The sequence below is a fragment of the Gossypium arboreum genome, chromosome 3 (genome assembly GCF_025698485.1).
Source record: "Gossypium arboreum isolate Shixiya-1 chromosome 3, ASM2569848v2, whole genome shotgun sequence".
NCBI lineage: Eukaryota > Viridiplantae > Streptophyta > Magnoliopsida > Malvales > Malvaceae > Gossypium > Gossypium arboreum.
In genome coordinates this window covers 62,685,390-62,703,277 of record NC_069072.1, presented here as the reverse complement: position 1 = coordinate 62,703,277, position 17,888 = coordinate 62,685,390, and positions in this window count along the sequence as shown.

The window sequence follows — 17,888 nt, the reverse complement described above, 5'->3', positions numbered from 1 at the left end:
GCACCTTTCACCAAATAAGTAATGTCGCCAAATCTTTAAGGCGAATACGATGGCGCCAATTCGAGATCATGAGTCGGATAATTTTTCTCATGTGGCTTTAATTGCCTCAACGCATAGGCCACAACTCGACCTTCTTGCATTAATACGCAACCTAACCCAAGTAGAGAGGCGTCGCTATAGATGACAAACTCCTTGCCGGACTCGGGTTGCACTAGAATTGGGGCTTCACCAAATAAGTTTTCAGTTGATCGAAACTTTTTGGCATTTCTCCGTCCATTCAACTTAACATCCTTTTGGAGTAGCCGTCATCGGCGTGGCTATCGTTGAGAAGCCTTTTTCAAATCGTCGGTAATAACCGCAAGCTCCAAAAACTCCAACCTCGATAATATTTCTCGAGGCTTCCAATTAAGTATGGCTGAAATTTTATTCGGTCGACTCGAATACCCGATGCTGATACCATATGACCCAAGAAGCTAACCTCTCTTAACCGTAACTCACACTTGCTGAACTTAGCATATAATTGCTTATCCCGTAAAATTTGCGGCACTAACCGCAGTGTTCAGATGTTCGGTCTCATTTCTTGAATAGACCAAGATGTCATCAATGAACACGACTACTTAATCGATCCAAATATGGTCTAAAGATCCGATTCATTAAATCCATAAATACCGTAGGGCATTAGTGAGCCCAAACGGCATCACTAGGAACTCATAGTGACCATATCTCGCTCAAGGTAGTCTTGGGTGCGTCCAATCTCGGATTCCCAATTGATAATAGCCCGATCTCAAATCTATTTTCGAGAACACCGAGGCTCCTTCAGTTGATCGAACAAGTCATCAATACGTGGCAACGGATATTTGTTCTTTATCGTCGCTTTATTAAGTCGACGATAGTCGATGCACACCGCATGGTTCCATCCTTCTTCTTCACGAACAATCTTGGCGCACCCCAAGGCGAAAAACTCGGCGAGCAAAACCTCTATCCACCAATTCTTGCAACCGAGCCTTCAACTCCTTTAATTCCGTTGGTGCCATACGATACGGAGCTATCGAAATTGAGTGGTACGGTACCAATTCGATGCCAAATTCTATTTCCGAACAGTGGTAAACCCGCAATTCTTCGGGAAAACATTCGGTATTCACAAACCACGGCACAGATTCGGGTTTCTTTTACGATTCCTTGTCATCGAAAGCACGACGCAAGGTACGCCGCACCCTTTTCTTACATATTTCGGGCCAACATCGCGATATTACGGTGGCAACCCTTTAAGTCCGTAGACTCAACCCGAATTATTTCATTATTCGCGCACCTCAAATCGATAGTCTTGCTCTTGCAATTTACAACCGCGTCGTGCATGGTCAACCAATCAAAACCAAGAATAACGTCGAACTCATCGAACGGCAAAAGCATCAAGTCCGCCGGAAAACAAGAACCTCGGAACACTAGGGGACTTTTCTTGCACACTTTGTTGACAAGCACGTAATGACCCAAGGGTTTGACACCAATTACAAACTCGAGAGACTCAATGGGCAAAATCTTCTTCGGATGCTAAGGTTTCACATATATATGAATGAGTAGAACCAGGTCAATCAAAGCAATCACATTTGTATTGAAAAGAGTGAAAGTACCGGTAATAACATCCGGAGAGGCAAGATCCTCGCGTGCACGTATGGCATAAGTCCTAGCAGAGCACGAGCCTCGGATCGATGGTAGCATCTCTAGATCCTCTCGACCGCCATCGACATTGCCCATATTTCTAGGTGGCCTACCTCGGCAAAGGTAGCACCCGGTTTCCACTCGACTCACATTCTGCTCAAGCATCCTCGGGCAATCCTTCATAAAGTGGTCGGCCGATCCACACTTATAGCAGGAGCGATCACGAAACCAACAGCTCCCCGAATGCCATTTGCCACAATGTGGACACTCCGCCCTCTCTCGGCGATCATTTCCACCACTGGCGATCGAAGTGACTCGTGTGGTCACAGGGGGTCGATCGCGTCCTCGTCTAGAAAAGCCCGAAACGCCTCTAGACCGGCTCGCATCATCTCGAAATCTCTTCGATGCTTGTTGAAGAGACTTTCCCGAGGACCTCTTTTGGAATTCTCCAGTTCCCACATCAGCTTTTTGTTTCTCCTTTCTAAGCTCTTCGGCTTTACAAGCTCGCTCAACAAGTACTACGAACTCTCGTATCTCGAGGATGCCAACAAACATCCTTATATCATCATTCAGCCCATCCTCGGCGTTTACACATAACACTTGGACGAAATGCATTCTCGCTGCATCTGCTAAGCCTCACAAATTTTCGTTCAGTAGTCGAATCGACATCGAACCTTGCTTAAGATCAAGGAATTCCTCCGCTTTTGGTCGATGAATCTCGATGATATACTTTTTCGAACTCGGTTTGAAAGAATTCCCAAGTCACTTGCTCTCTAGGCACCACAGTCGAGTACTCCACCAATAGTAGGCGGACTCGCGTAGCAAGGAGATGGTACACTTTAAGCACTCATCGGTGTACAGGATAGCTCATCAAGCACCGGATAGTGTTATCTAACCAAAATTCAGCTCGCTCGCATCATCATCATCCATAGCCTTAAATTCAAGTGGCCCCATGTTTTGAATCCTATCGATTGGGGCTTACTTGACCTTATTTGGTCAGTCAACGGAGGTATTATAGGTGCGGGGTTGCATTTGTCGGGAATGGAGGTTGTGGAACAGTAGTGTTGGTTCGAATGTATTGATTAAACCATTCGCTCATCACACTATAAAAGGCTTGCCTAGCCTCGTCATTAGGATTGCTGGCCATAGGTTGAGAGTCTGTTGGCGGCCGTCCCTTGCATGGGGGAGCAAAGCGCCACGGAGCAGCGCCACACTCTCCACATCATCAGCTATCGCTCGGTTGGGATCGGGATCCATTGCTATAAACAAACACCAAGTCAAATTGTCGTAAATCACAACACTATCGATTCATCATTTAATGGCATGTATAGCTAGACCCCAAACACATCACGGTAGTCCTAGAATCGACTAAACCGTGGCTCGATACCAATAAAATTGTAACACCCGAACTCGAGACCATCATGGGTTATGGGACACGAGGGTTAACAAGCCAAGTTCACTTGTTTTGCCCATCCATTTGACATTTCCAGTCAGGCTGGAAAACTGCATCACTGTCGCCTTAAAATCATATCTCGAGTTTCAAAACTGGAAACTGGTTTCATAAATTTTCACTAAATTTAGACTCATATATCCATCCATGGATTTATTTCTAGAATTTTGGTCGGGCCAATTGGTACAGTTTATTAGTTAAAGTCACCCATGTTACAGGGATCGACTGCTCTGACCTTCGCGCGGTATAACTTGAATATCTCTCTGTAAAGGGATTTAATGCTGGTGCCGTTTGTTTCTAATGAAACTAGACTAAAAATGGAATCTGTAAATATAAGGTATGTCTCCTAATTATTTTTGGATAATTTATAGTAAATTTTTAAAGTTGCAACAGGGAACCCAGAAACCGTTCTGGCCCTGTCTCACAATAGTTTTAATATCTCTTAACATGTAACTCCTATGACCATTCCATTTCTTCCATATGAAAATAGACTCATCAAGGTTCATTTACATAGCTTATTCACTATTTAATTCCATTCCTACGAATTTTGGTGATTTTTCACGTTCACGTCACTGCAGCTGGCAGCATCTGTTTTTAAGGTAGGTCTTACCTATTTGGTAGTCTCCATGAACCAACTAGTCTTGCCATACATAGGTTCATATATGATCATTTTAACCATGCCAATGGCTGATCATATGACCAACATTCCCATTTCAAGCCATAGCCACATCATGACACCAAATATATACATACAAACCACAATTAGTCTAAGTCGATACTTCACTTTTACGAGCCATTTTAGCATGGCCGTACATATATACATCACAACATATTCAACCAACAAGGGTAGTCCTATACATGCCATTTCAAAGTTCAACCAAAATTTATACCAAAATAGGCGTGGATAGTGTGGATGACTTCGACTTTATTGATCCGAATCCGATTGCTATCGGCGAAATCTATAAAACAGAGAGCCAAAGTAACAGGGTAAGCATTTTTTATGCTTAGTAAGTCTCAAGGAATATAATCAGCTCTAATTACAGCAATACATTCACATAGCCAAATGCATCATTTTATTAATACACATTCTTACTTCACACTTCATCATTATATACTTTCACAAAGTATCAATCAATTCAATAACTGAAATTCATTAGTCGATTGAGCGAATGTTGCTCAAACATGTCGACTTTCAATGCACATATAACGTACCTTATCCTTTGGGCTTTTAGTGTACTAATTGAATTCATTACAGCAACCAACACTCACCTCAGCCCAAGATTCTTGAATATAACCGGATATAATCACGTGCACAAATGCCTTGGTCTTAGCCCGATAGAATAACTTCATACGAATGCCTTGGTCTTAGCGGATATAGCCACTAGCACAATTGCCTTGGTCTTAACCGGATATAATTTCAACATAATTGTCTTGGGCTTAGCCCGATATCATTCAATTACTCATGTACACATACACCAATAATCATTGGACATACATATTTCATTTTCGTTACTAAGGCTCAAGCATAAATATAATCACAAGCATGTTAAGCCTTGGGACTTAGCAGGGTAGAATTCAAATGCTCATACATACCTAATCAATAATCAATACACATCCATACTTTATTTCACATAATTCAAGTAGGGTCACTTCTTGAGGACTTACCTCGGATGTTGTCGAGCGGCTTTTTTCTATTCGATCACCTTTTCCTTCCCTTGTCCAATTGTGGCCCTCTTAGCTCTTGAGCTAATTCAAACAAATTCAATTTATTAAAACCTTATTGTGCTTGCTTATGGCGAATATGACAAGGAGTTTAAATGGTCATATGGCCACTCTTTAGCTGAATACACAATGGTCATGCACATTTTATACTACATCAAGCAATTCAATACAATTTATTCGAGCATCAAGGAAAAGCTAAGGCCTTCAATAGGCTACCCAAGGCCGAATATTCATGTACATGTTGAGGCCAATTATGCACTTAATACCTCACAAAAACAGCATGCATTTTACTAGTTAATGCTTTGCATATCGCTTGATTTTGCCCCCTGAACTCAAAAAGGTTCACGATGTCTTTCACGTTTCGATGCTTCGACGCTATAGATCCGATCCATCGCACGTGATTAGTCCATCAGAAATTGAAATTCACATATGAGTGCTCGATGCTATATTATAAGTTTTGAGCAACAATATGCAAAGCATTAACTAGCAAAATGCATGCTGTTTTTGTGAGGTATTAAGTGCATAATTGGCCTCAACATGTACATGAATATTCGGCCTTGGGTAGCCTATTGAAGGCCTTAGCTTTTCCTTGATGCTCGAATAAATTGTATTGAATTGCTTGATGTAGTATAAAATGTGCATGACCATTGTGTATTCAAGCTAAAGAGTGGCCATATGACCATTTAAACTCCTTGTCATATTCGGCCATAAGCTAGCACAATGAGGTTTTAATAGATTGAATTTGTTTGAATTAGCTCAGGAGAGGGCCACAATTGGACAAGGGGAAGGAGAAAGTGATCGAATAGCCGTAAAAGCCGTTCGACAACATCCGAGGTAAGTCCTCAAGAAGTGACCTTACTTGAATTATGTGGAATGAAATATGGATGTATTGATTATTGATTTATGTGTATGAGTATTCAATTCTACCCGGCTAAGTCCCAAGGCGATTATGCTAATGATTATAATTGTGTTTGAGCCTTAGTAACGAAAATGAAATATGTATGTCCAATGATTATTGATGTATGTGTGCATGAGAAATTGAATGATATCCGGCTAAGCCTCAAGACAATTATGTTGAAATTATATCCGGTTAAGACCAAGGCAATTGTGCTAGCGGCTATATCCGGCTAAGACCAAGGCATTCGTATGAAGTCATTCTATCTGGCTAAGACCAAGGCATTTGTGCACATGCTTATATCCGGTTATATTCAAGAATCTTGGGCTGGAGGTGAGTGTTGGTTGCTGTAATAAATTCAATTAGTACACTCGAGAAGCCCAAAGAATAAGGTACGCTTATATGTGCATTGAAAGTCGATATGTTTGAGCAACATTCGCCAATCGACTAATGAATTTCAGTTATTGAATTGATTGATACTTTGTGAAAGTATATAATGATGAAGTGTGAAGTAAGAATGTATTAATGAAATGACGATTTGGCTATGTGAATGTATTGCTGTAATTAGAGTTGATTATATTCCTTGAGACTTACTAAGCATAAAATGCTTACCCTGCTACTTTGGCTCTCTGCTTTATAGATTTCGCCGATAGCAATCGGATTCGGGATCAATAAAGTCAAGTCATCCACACTATCAACGCTCTATTTTGGTATAAATTTTGGTTGAACTTTGAAATGGCATGTATAGGACTACCCTTGTTGGTTAAATATGTTGTGATGTATTTGTGTACGGCCATGCTAAAATGGCTCGTAAAAGTGAAGTATCGACTTAGACTATTTGCGGTTTGTATATGTATATATTTGGTGTCATGATGTGACCATGGATTGAAATGGGAATGTTGGTCACATGATCAGCCATTGGCATGGTTAAAATGATCATATATGAACCTATGTATGGCAAGACTAGTTGGTTCATGGAGACTACCAAATAGGTAAGACCTACCTTAAAACAGATGCTGCCAGCTGCAGTGACGTGAATGTGAAAATCACCAAAATTTGTAGGAATGGTATTAAATAGTGAATAAGCTATGTAAATGAACCTTGATGAGTCTATTTTCATATGGAAGAAACGAAATGGTCATAGGAGTTACATGTTAAGAGATATTAAAGCTATTGTGAGACAGGGCCAGAAGGGTTTCTGGGTCCCCTGTCCCAACTTTAAAAATTTTCTATAAATTATCCAGAAAGAATTAGGAGTCATGCCTTATATGTACAGATTCCATTTTGAGTCTAGTTTCATTAGAAACAAACGGCACCAGTATTAAAGTCCTGTACAGTGAGATATTCAAGTTGTAACGCGCAAAGGTCAGAGCAGTCGATCCCTGTAACATGGGTGACTTTAACTAATAAACTGTACCAATTGGCCCGACCAAAATTCTAGAAATAAATCCATGGATGGATACATGAGTCTAAATTCAGGAAAATTTATGAAACCAGTTTCCGAGTTTTGAAACTCGAGATATGATTTTAAGGCGACGGTGACGCAGTTTTCCAGCCTGACTGGAAATGTCAAATTGGTGGGCAAAACAAGTGAACTTGGTTTGTTAACCCCTCGTGTCCGACACCGGCGATGGTCTCGGGTTCGGGGTGTTACAGACCGTGTCAATTTGGCAGGATCGAAGCATGACTTACATGGGTGGATCACACGCCCATGCCTAGTTAACAGCCTTGACCACGGCCTTTAGTAATCGCACACGGGCGTGTCCCTACTGAACCCAAGTTTAGTCCAATTCGGAAAAGGCCAATTTTGAGGGCTCTTAGGCATTCCAAAGCCTATTTAAACACTTGAGAAGACACTTAAGAAGGGGGATGCAGAGTAGGAAGTAAGGAATTACTCAAGGAAATCCGATTGATCCATCTCAAGAGCTGGATTCATCCTCAAGACTAGAGATATCCCTTCAAGTTCCTTCAAGAGTTTTGGGTTTTCTTATGTTTGTTATCTTTATGCTCTTGAGATGTTTTCTTTCATAAGTATGAACTAAACCCCTAAATACCTAAGGGGAATGAAACCTAAGACAGATCTTGTTATTATTATCTGAATTGTATGATAAATATTTGACTTGTTCTTAATTATGTGTTCTTAATTCTTGTTTTGATATTCCAAGATATTGATTCAAGTTAAGGTCTTATTCAGAGGAGGAATAGACCCTGTCTAAGAGTAAATTTGTCATAATTAAGCGGAGTTGATTGCGCGCCTAAAGATAGGGTGACAAGATTTTTTTGAATTAGGGTGAAACCTAATAAGGGAATCCATAGATCAAGTTAATGCAATTCTAGGCTGTTAATTAGAAAGAGATTTCATTTATTCAACCTAGGGTTAGACGTTATTAGTCTAGAGAGAGATAATAATATAACTTAGGGATTTCTATGGATCAAGTCAAATGAATAAATCGTCTATTTCAGAGTCAAATAACAAGTGAAGTCTAGGTGGATTTTTCCTTAGGTATGGCCTCAATCAACCGAATTTTCCCAAAAGTATTTTCCCAAGTTTTTCTTTCTGTGCATTCTTAGTTAGTAATTAGTTTAGACAACCAAACCTCTTAAATTTTAGGCTAGATAATAAAAAGGAAGTAAATACTAGTACTCATAGTTCCTTTGGGTTCGACAATCTGGTCTTGTTGAACTATACTACTATTCGATAGGTACACTTGCCTTAATCATGATAATAAGTTAGTCTCAAGAATGTTTCATTTATAAATCTTTAAAACCTATTACGAATATCACGCATCATGGACTAAATTAAATGTGTTGATGAATAAAAGAGTTAATTTTGAATGTATATAGATCAAGAACGAAAGAAAACAGATTTAGATCGGGAAAAATTGAAAGTTGACAAATAGTCGATTCTGTTCATTTATTCCGACTATGAGGTAAGTTCATATGCAAATAAATGTCTTTAAATTGAATTATATGTATTTACTTGTCATTGAGCTATTATGAACGTTGAAAGAACAATTACGAGCAAGAATCGACAGATTTACAACATCCGAAAGTCTTGTACGAACCTTAGGAATAGTATAGGATACGAATGTTATGACATTAGGTTATCGAGATGTGATTACATGTAAGACCATGTCTAGGACATTGGCATCATTAATCAATTTCGTGTAAGACCCTGTATGGGACAGTGGCATCGATTTGTGATAACATATAAGACCATGGGATATGGTATTGTACGAGCTTATGTGATTTTCGAGTATCCTTAACAATTTTGAATGGTTCAACAGGAAAATTCAAGTCGAGAAAGATTATGTGAAAGAGATAAGTGACTCAGGTACATATGAGATTCATACGAGTATTGCAAAGAGAAGTAATTGATGAACTTACATGTGAATATGAATAAGTATTCATTGAGAAAGGTTTGTGAACTTGCATGTGGTTATTTATGTTAAGCATGTTTGAATCGATATGTAAATGTTCATGTGATAACTTTATTTGTATATGGCTTACTAAGCTTTTAAAGTTTGCTTTGTGTGTTCTTTCCATGTTTTATAGATTATAGAAGCTAGCTTAGACTCAAGAATCATCGAGAATACGTTATCACACTATCGATCATCTCGTTGGTACTTTGAAGCTTTGTATATATGGTATATTGCATGTATAGGGTAGTGTCATTTTGGTATGTTTTGAGTTATAATATTAGCCATGAGATTTGGCTTGTGAATGATGATGTGTTTGGCCATTTGAGTTGGCTTGATTTATATGTTATCAAGTGATATATGTGATGTTTATAAGTTACTATGTGTTTTGGCATGTTTTCCATGGTTATTAGTTTTGCTAAGTGGTTTCTTATTTGGTTGATTAGTTGATGATGTATTAATGCTTGGGAGATTTTCATATTGTGGTTTGATTTTGGGATGGAGATATGGTGCAATTTGTGTTATGAAATAGTTAATAATTTGATGAATAAATGCATTTAGTAGTCATGTGAGATTGATGATTTTGGCATATTGATTTGGTATGTTTTGAATTAGGATTTGAGTATTTGAAATGGATATGGATAGATGGCATGACATGTGAATGGAATAGCATGTTTTGGTTGCTAAAATATGTATTGAAATGGTATCATATGGATTACTTTATGTATATAAGAGTAAGGTGGCAAATTGGTTTTGCAAATGGCCTATTTTTGTCCGCACGGGCGTGTGTCTCAGCCATGTGTGACACACGGTCATGATACAAGGCCGTGTGTCCCCTGGGTACCTTTCGAATTAAAGTTAGTATACCCTATAGTTTTGGCACGGCCTAGACACACAGACGTGTCTATTGGCCGTGTGTGTGGCACACGGGCTGACACATGGGCATGTGGTCGGCCGTGTGACCCAATTCAGTAATACACTTAGATTTCACACGGCCTGACACACAGGCGTGTCCTCGACCGTGTGGTACAAGTCAGTATGTATGCCCTGTTTTTACACGGCCTGTGACACGGGCGTGTGACCTTGAAATATTTGAAAATTTTCTAAGTTTCTTAATGTTTGTAAATGTTATCGGTTTAGTCCCGAACCACTATTAAGCATTTTTTAAAGTCTTATAAGACCTTATAAGGGACAATGTGATTGGGATGAACGAATTTTTAATTATGATTGCATAAATGTATGAATTATATTATGGTTGAACGGTAATGCCTTGTAATCCTATTTCGACAACGGATACGGGTTAGGGGCGTTACATTTAATTCGCATCAGAGTTACGATTTAGTTGATTCTAGGACTAATGTAGCATGTGAGAGTCTAGCTATACATGCCATAGATATAAAATGTAATAGTGTGATGATTCTTGACAGTTAAAATGTGTTTTTATATAGCTAATGGATCCAGAACGAGCCATAGCTGACAATGTAGAAAGTAATGCGCCCACTCCCGCTCAAGGGGCAGCGCTGGTCGATTCCAGCCTTTTTCTAGTAGCCAGGGGGGAGAGGCTAATCAAGCCTTCTTCCAAATGATGAGTGAGTGGTTCACAGAGTTTTTTCGAATGAATCCGGCTGCTCAACAACCTCCATCTCTGCCAGTTCTTGAACAAGTTCCAATTGTGCCTGAAGTGTTAGATTTGATTCGATTGAGTAAGCTACCAGTGGATAAGATATGTAAACACAAGGCCGAAGAGTTTCAGGCTACAATTGATGATGATGTTGAGAGGGCTGAGTTCTGGCTCGAGAATACAATTAGAGTGTTTGATGAATTATCCTATACTGCTGATGAATGTATCAAATGTGTGGTATCTCTGTTAAGAGACAATGCGTATCATTGATGGAAAATGTTGATATCAATAGTTTCGAGGGAACGTGTCACCTGGGAATTCTTTCAATCCAAGTTCTAAAAGAAGTATATAAGCCATCGATTTCTCGATCAGCATAAAGAGTTTCTAGAATTGAAACAGGGTTCAATGATTGTGACTGAGTATGAAAGATAAATGATTAAGCAAGTATTCTTGGGAATATGTCTCCATTGAAGAGATCATGTATAAAACATTCATTAATGGATTTAATAAAGATAAAAAGCTATTAGTTGGGATTCTGGAAATCAAAGAATTCGTTGTTTTAGTTGAAAGGGCTTGTAAAGCCAAAGATCTCAGCAAAGAAAAGAGAAAAGCTGATTTTGAAGCAAGAGCTTTGAGAAAGAGATCAGCTAGTAAATCTTATCAATTTGCATCGAAGAAATTCCAAGACTCGTTTAATCATTCTAATGCATCTGTGGAGCATTCAAATAGAGATCGAGTGAAACAACAATCGAGCTTCAAAGCTCCAGCTACTTCGATTGCTAATGTTGGCAGTGTGTGACCTAACCGACTTGAATGTAAACATTGTGGTAAAAGGCATCCCGATAATTGTAGATTGAATGGTCGGGCTTGTTTTAAATATGGATCCTTGGATCATTTTATTCGTGATTGTCTGGAGTTGGCTAAATAAGATACAATACAGAATGTGAGACCAAGTAACACTTCAGCTAGAGGTAAACCACCTATAAACACTGGAAATGTGAGTAGTAGCTAGAAAGCAACTTAAGACTCTACTATGAGGTCAGAGGCGAAAGCACCTGCACGAGCCTACGCTATTCGCACTCGTGAAGAAGCATCATCTCCAAACATCATTACCAGTACTTTTACTCTCTATGATACTAAAGTTATTGCATTGATAGATCCAGGATCAACTCATTCGTATATATGTGTGAATTTAGTATCCAGTAAGAATTTTCCTGTAGAGTCTACTAAATTTGTAATTAGAGTATCGAACCCCTTAGGCAAGTGTGTGTTGGTTAATAAAGTGTGCAAGAACTATCCTTTGATGATTCGGGATAATTGCTTTACGGATGATTTGATGTTGTTACAATTTGATGAGTTTGATATAATCCTGGGTATGGATTGGCTAACGTTGCATGATGCTGTTGTGATTTGCAAACGAAAGATGATTGATTTGAGATGTCAGAATAATGAAATTATCCGGATTGAGTCAGATGATTTGAATGGTCTGCCAGCAGTGATTTCATTGGTATTGGCTCAGAAATCTGTGAGAAAGGGTTGCGAAGCTTACTTGGCTTATGTGTTAGATATGAAAGTGGCAGAAAAGAAAATCGAATCAGTACCAGTTGTGTGTCAGTATTCAGATGTGTTTCCTGAAGAGTTACTAGGATTACCACCCATACGAGAGGTTGAATTTGGTATTAAGTTAATGCCGAGAACAACTCCTATATCTATAGCTCCGTACAGAATGGCACCGACAGAGTTGAAAGAATTAAAATCTCAGTTGGAAGAGTTGACTGACAGAGGGTTTGCAAGACTGAGTTTCTGGCTTGGGGTACTCCTGTATTGTTTGTGAAAAGGAAAGATGGCACGATGAGAGTGTGTATAGACTACCGACAGCTTAACAAAGTGACGATCAAGAATAAATATCCTCTGCCCAAAATAGATGATTTGTTTGATCTGTTAAAGGGGGCTACAGTGTTTTCAAAGATAGATTTGCAATCAGAATATTATGAGTTGCTGGTTAGAGGCTCAGATGTACTGAAGGCTACGTTTAGAACAAGGTATGGTCACTATGAATTTTTAGTAATACCGTTCGGATTAAGGAATACACCTGCTATCTTTATGGACTTAATGAACCAGATTTTCAGACCGTACCTAGATCAATTTGTTGTTGTGTTCATTGATGATATATTGATATATTTGAGAGATGAAATTGAGAATGCCGAGCATTTGAGAGTTGTATTGCAAACTCTGTGTGATAAGTAGTTATTTACAACGTTCAGCAAATGTGATTTCTGGTTGCGTGAAGTTGGTTTTCTGGGGAATATTGTGTCGGCATCGAGTATTCGAGTCGATCCAAGCAAGAATTCTACAATAATGGATTGGAAGCCTCCGAGAAATGTGTCTGAAGTTAGTAGTTTTCTGGGAGTAGCCGGATATTATAGACGATTTGTGAAAGGCGTTTCGATGATTGCAACTCTATTGACGAGATTTCTTTAGAAAGTTTGAATGGTCCGAGAAATGTCAGAAAAGTTTTGATCAGCTGAAGGTTCTTTTTACTGAAGCTCCAGTGTTAGTACAGACAGAATCGGGTAGAGAATTTGTGATCTATAGTGATGCATCATTGAATGGCCTAGGTTGTGTTTTGATGCAAGAAGGCAAAGTCATAGCTTGTGCTTCAAGACAGTTGAAGCCGCATGAAAAGAATTACCCGACTTATGATTTAGGGTTAGCAGCCATTGTATTTGTATTGAAGACTTGGCGTCATTATTTGTTCGGTGAGAAATGTCATGTTTATTCAGATCACAAGAGTTTAAAATATCTAATGACTTAGAAAGATTTGAATTTGCAACAGCGGAGATGGCTAGAATTGCTAAAGGATTACGAGTTAGTGATTGACTACCATCCGAGAAAAGTAAATGTTGTTGCTAATGCATTAAGCCAAAAATCTTTGTTTGCTCTACGTGCAATGAATACTCAGTTAGCTCTTTCTAATGACGGCTTGATTGTAGCTGAGTTGAAAGTGAGATCGTTTTTTTTACAGCAGATTTGTGAAGCTCAGAAAATCGATAATGAAATATTAGCAAAACGAGCTTAATGTGATTCAAACCCTGATTTAGAGTTTCAAGTTGGTTCTGATGATTGTTTGAGATTTAGAGGTCGAATATGTGTTTCAAGAAATTTAGAGTTGGCTCAGATGATTTTGAATGAAGCACATTGTAGTCGATTGTTTGTGCATTGGGGAAGCACGAAAATGTATAACGATTTGAAACAGCTCTATTGGTGGAATGGCATGAAACTTGATATTTCTGAATTTGTTTTGAAATGTTTGATTTATCAACAAGTTAAAGCTGAACATCATGTACCATCTGGTTTATTGCAATCGATTATGATCCCTAAATCAAAATGGGATAGAGTGACTATGAATTTTATTTCAGGATTGCCCCTATCTCCGAGTAAGAAAGATGCAATTTGGGTTGTTATTGACTGGTTGCCAAAATCAGCTCATTTCATTCCTGTACGAACGGACTGTTTGCTTGAAAAGTTAGCCTAGTTGTATATCTCCGAGGTTGTAAGATTACACAGAGTACCTATTTCTATTATTTCAGATAGAGAACTAAGGTTTACATCAAGGTTTTGGAAGACACTACAAGATGCACTAGGTACAAAGCTATACTATAGTAATGTGTTTCACCCGTTGACGGATGGTCAGTCCGAGCGAGTTATTCAGATACTAAAGGATATGTCTGTAACACCCCTTACCCGTATCAGATGCCGAGACAGGGTTCGAGGCATTACCAAACTTAAACATAAACATTCATACAAACCGGGCCATAAAATTTGGTCCAAATCAAATTCATCCAATCACATGCATATCGTCCCTTATACGGGTCCACGAGGCCCGAAACATATGTTGGGAGTGGTTCAGGACTAAACTGAAAACTTTAGAAAAATCAGAAAATTTTTCATCAAAATAGGGATCACACGCCCGTGTGGCTTGGGACACACCCGTGTGGTCACACACGCCCGTGTTCTCAGCCCCTTTAACTCTCTGTGTATGATTTCATGCACAATTTGGGGTCACACGGCCAAGTCACATGCCAGTGTCTCGGGGCCGTGTCCTTCACACGGCTGAGACACACAGCCGTGTCTCTACCCGTGTGGCTAAGGAAATGCCTACTTACCAAGCCATTTTCCACCCCCATTTGCACACTCACATACACACTTTCAACGGAACTTAACATGGTACAATTAAGCTACCAACACAACCATAATCAAGGCTTAAACATATCAAAATAATTATTTACTGTTCATAACAAAACTGTCCACTTGAGTCATATTCACAAAATTATTTATATCTTGAGCTACAAAACTCTTAATTAAGATCTTTTTTATTTTTCCGAAACTAGACTCAAATTTCTTCCTACCATAAAATTTTCAGAATTTATGGTTTAGCCAATAAGTACAGTTAATTCTTCAAATACGTCTATGTTCTGCTGTTTGACAGTTTTGACCTTTCTTCACTAAAAAATAATTATCTCTTATTGTGGTATTTGGATGATGTTCTCATCTGTTTCTCTTGAAATTAGACTAATTAAGAAATCAAAAATATAAATTTAAACACCAAAGTATTTGTATACAATTTTTAATGATTTTCCAAAGATAGAATAGGGGAACTCGAAATCGTTTTGAACTTGTCTTACAAAAATTCAAATATCTTATAAAATGAAATTCTTTTACTTACACCGTTTCTTCTATGTAAAACTAGACTCAATAAGATTTAATTTCATTTTTTATTAAACCTCTAATTAGATTTCCACAATTTTTGGTGATTTTTCAAAGTTGTACTATTGTTGCTGCCCAAAACTGTTTTAATGCTAATTTTACTCTTTCATGATTCCCTTATACTAAATTTCATTAACATACCATTATAAACCACATCACACAATGACATAGGCATAGGCATATGAGTAATTAATATGCTTGCAACCCTTTAGCCGATATAAGCCAATTTATATGGCTACATACCAAATCAAATCCTTATTCATTACAAGCCAATAACATTTGGCCATATCATAGTGACACATACACAAAATGACTAAGTCCCTATACATTCCATAGACTTAACATACTTACATTCACTTATACCCCAAATGATAGCTTGATAGTGTGATAGAATCTCCGATGATCTGCAACCCAGCTAGCTGAATAAACCTATAAGAGGTGGGAAAGAAAAGGGGAGTAAGCTTCAAAGCTTAGTAAGTTCATAAGTAAATAAGAACAACTATTAGCATTTATTTACTTTATCCATCCATGATGATACTATTCTTACAATTTGCATTAAATCCAATGATTACCACTTATTTATTCATAATAATTACTCTTTTATCTTACACACACTAATTATATTGTCTTGTCATTAGGCTACCAACCATAATCTCCCCATTATAGCATATCACATTATTAACAAGTTATTTCAATTTGCTTAACAACATGCACATCATTTACGAGTAATCATAATTTCAACACAAGCTTAACAATCTTTCACATATCTATTGAATCACAACTTAAGTATATATATCATACTATATCCCAACTCAATTAGGCTTATAAGCCTAACACAAGATTATTTTCAAATCTTATCATACATCCATTTATCATAATTATAGATCAATAGTCACATCACAATCAATGTTTCACAAGCATAACTTTCTCGTATGCATTCTTACCATATATTAATAGTACTGAGACCTTTACTCATGGGTTATAAGTACATACATGTACTAACTCGTAGCACATTCTCATATTTCCCCATCATTGAATTACTTGTCATATAATTCAGTGATTTACCCGTTGAACACTTGGAATGCTATCGGATAGACGGAAAACTTGCACAGAGTGCCTCATACGTAGCCACTTGCTACCTCATATCACATATCACACATTGCTTTCTCTCGAGTTAATCACGGGCCTACTCACACTAGCTGACAGTCAGGATGTAACTACACTGGTTGCTCACACAAGTTGACAGGTACCCGCAACACATGCCGGGCTACCCAGCCACTGGTAGAACGTACAAGACCAACACCCGGATTCACATAGTCATATATACACATGATCTCATGAGCTCATAATCACATAGTTCCTAGTGACATGTCACATTTTATTCTAAATTATTCGCACGGTTCAAACGAGATTTTCTCGATGTCCCACCTTTGTCGAACTTGTTCACAAAGTTGTTCTTATTAACCACTACGTCATTCATACACACACCATAACAATTAAACATAGAAATTCATACATTAATAAGGCATTAAAACATGATACAACATTCCATTATTTACACATGAACTTACCTCGACACCAAAAATGGCAAAAAGGGACCTAATCATCAATTACTCGTTTCTCCCCCGTTCTAGGTCTGAACCTCATTTTCTTTGATCTATAATATCACATTTATTCTATTTAATAGTCACATTAGTCAATGTCATCCAAAAATCATATTATGAAAAAATTACATTTTTGCCCCTAAACTTTGTCATATTTACACTTTTGCCCCTAGCCTCGTAAAATAATTTTTATTCAATGTCTTTGCCATTTAAGCTATTTGAATCATTTCCATAACTATAGCAACCCAAAATTTCCACTAAATCACACTTTTATGACAAATTTTATAACTTTTACAAATTAGTCCTTTATAGCGTTTTCACCGAAAACTACTTAGTAAAAGTCGTTTAACACACAACAAACATTCATATTCCTCCCTTAAACATCAAAATACACACATGTAAATATATGGGTAAATTTTTAAACATCAACCCTAGCTCAAATAAATGGTAGAAATAGATAATATTGATAGGGGGATTGCAAAAATGTAAAAATCATTAAAAACGGGGCAAAAATGGACTTACAATAGAGCTTGGAAGCTTGAAAAACCCTAGACATGGTTTCTCCATGCATGTTTTGGCCAAGGGGTTGAAGATGGACAAAAATTGGCTTTTAATTTTGTTTTTAATTCATTTTAATTACTAAATGACCGAAATGCCCCTAACTTAAAAATATTCTATTTCACCTATTTCATGTCCATTTTTGTCCAAAAAATAAACCAATGATCTAATTACCATTTAAGGACCTCCAATTTAA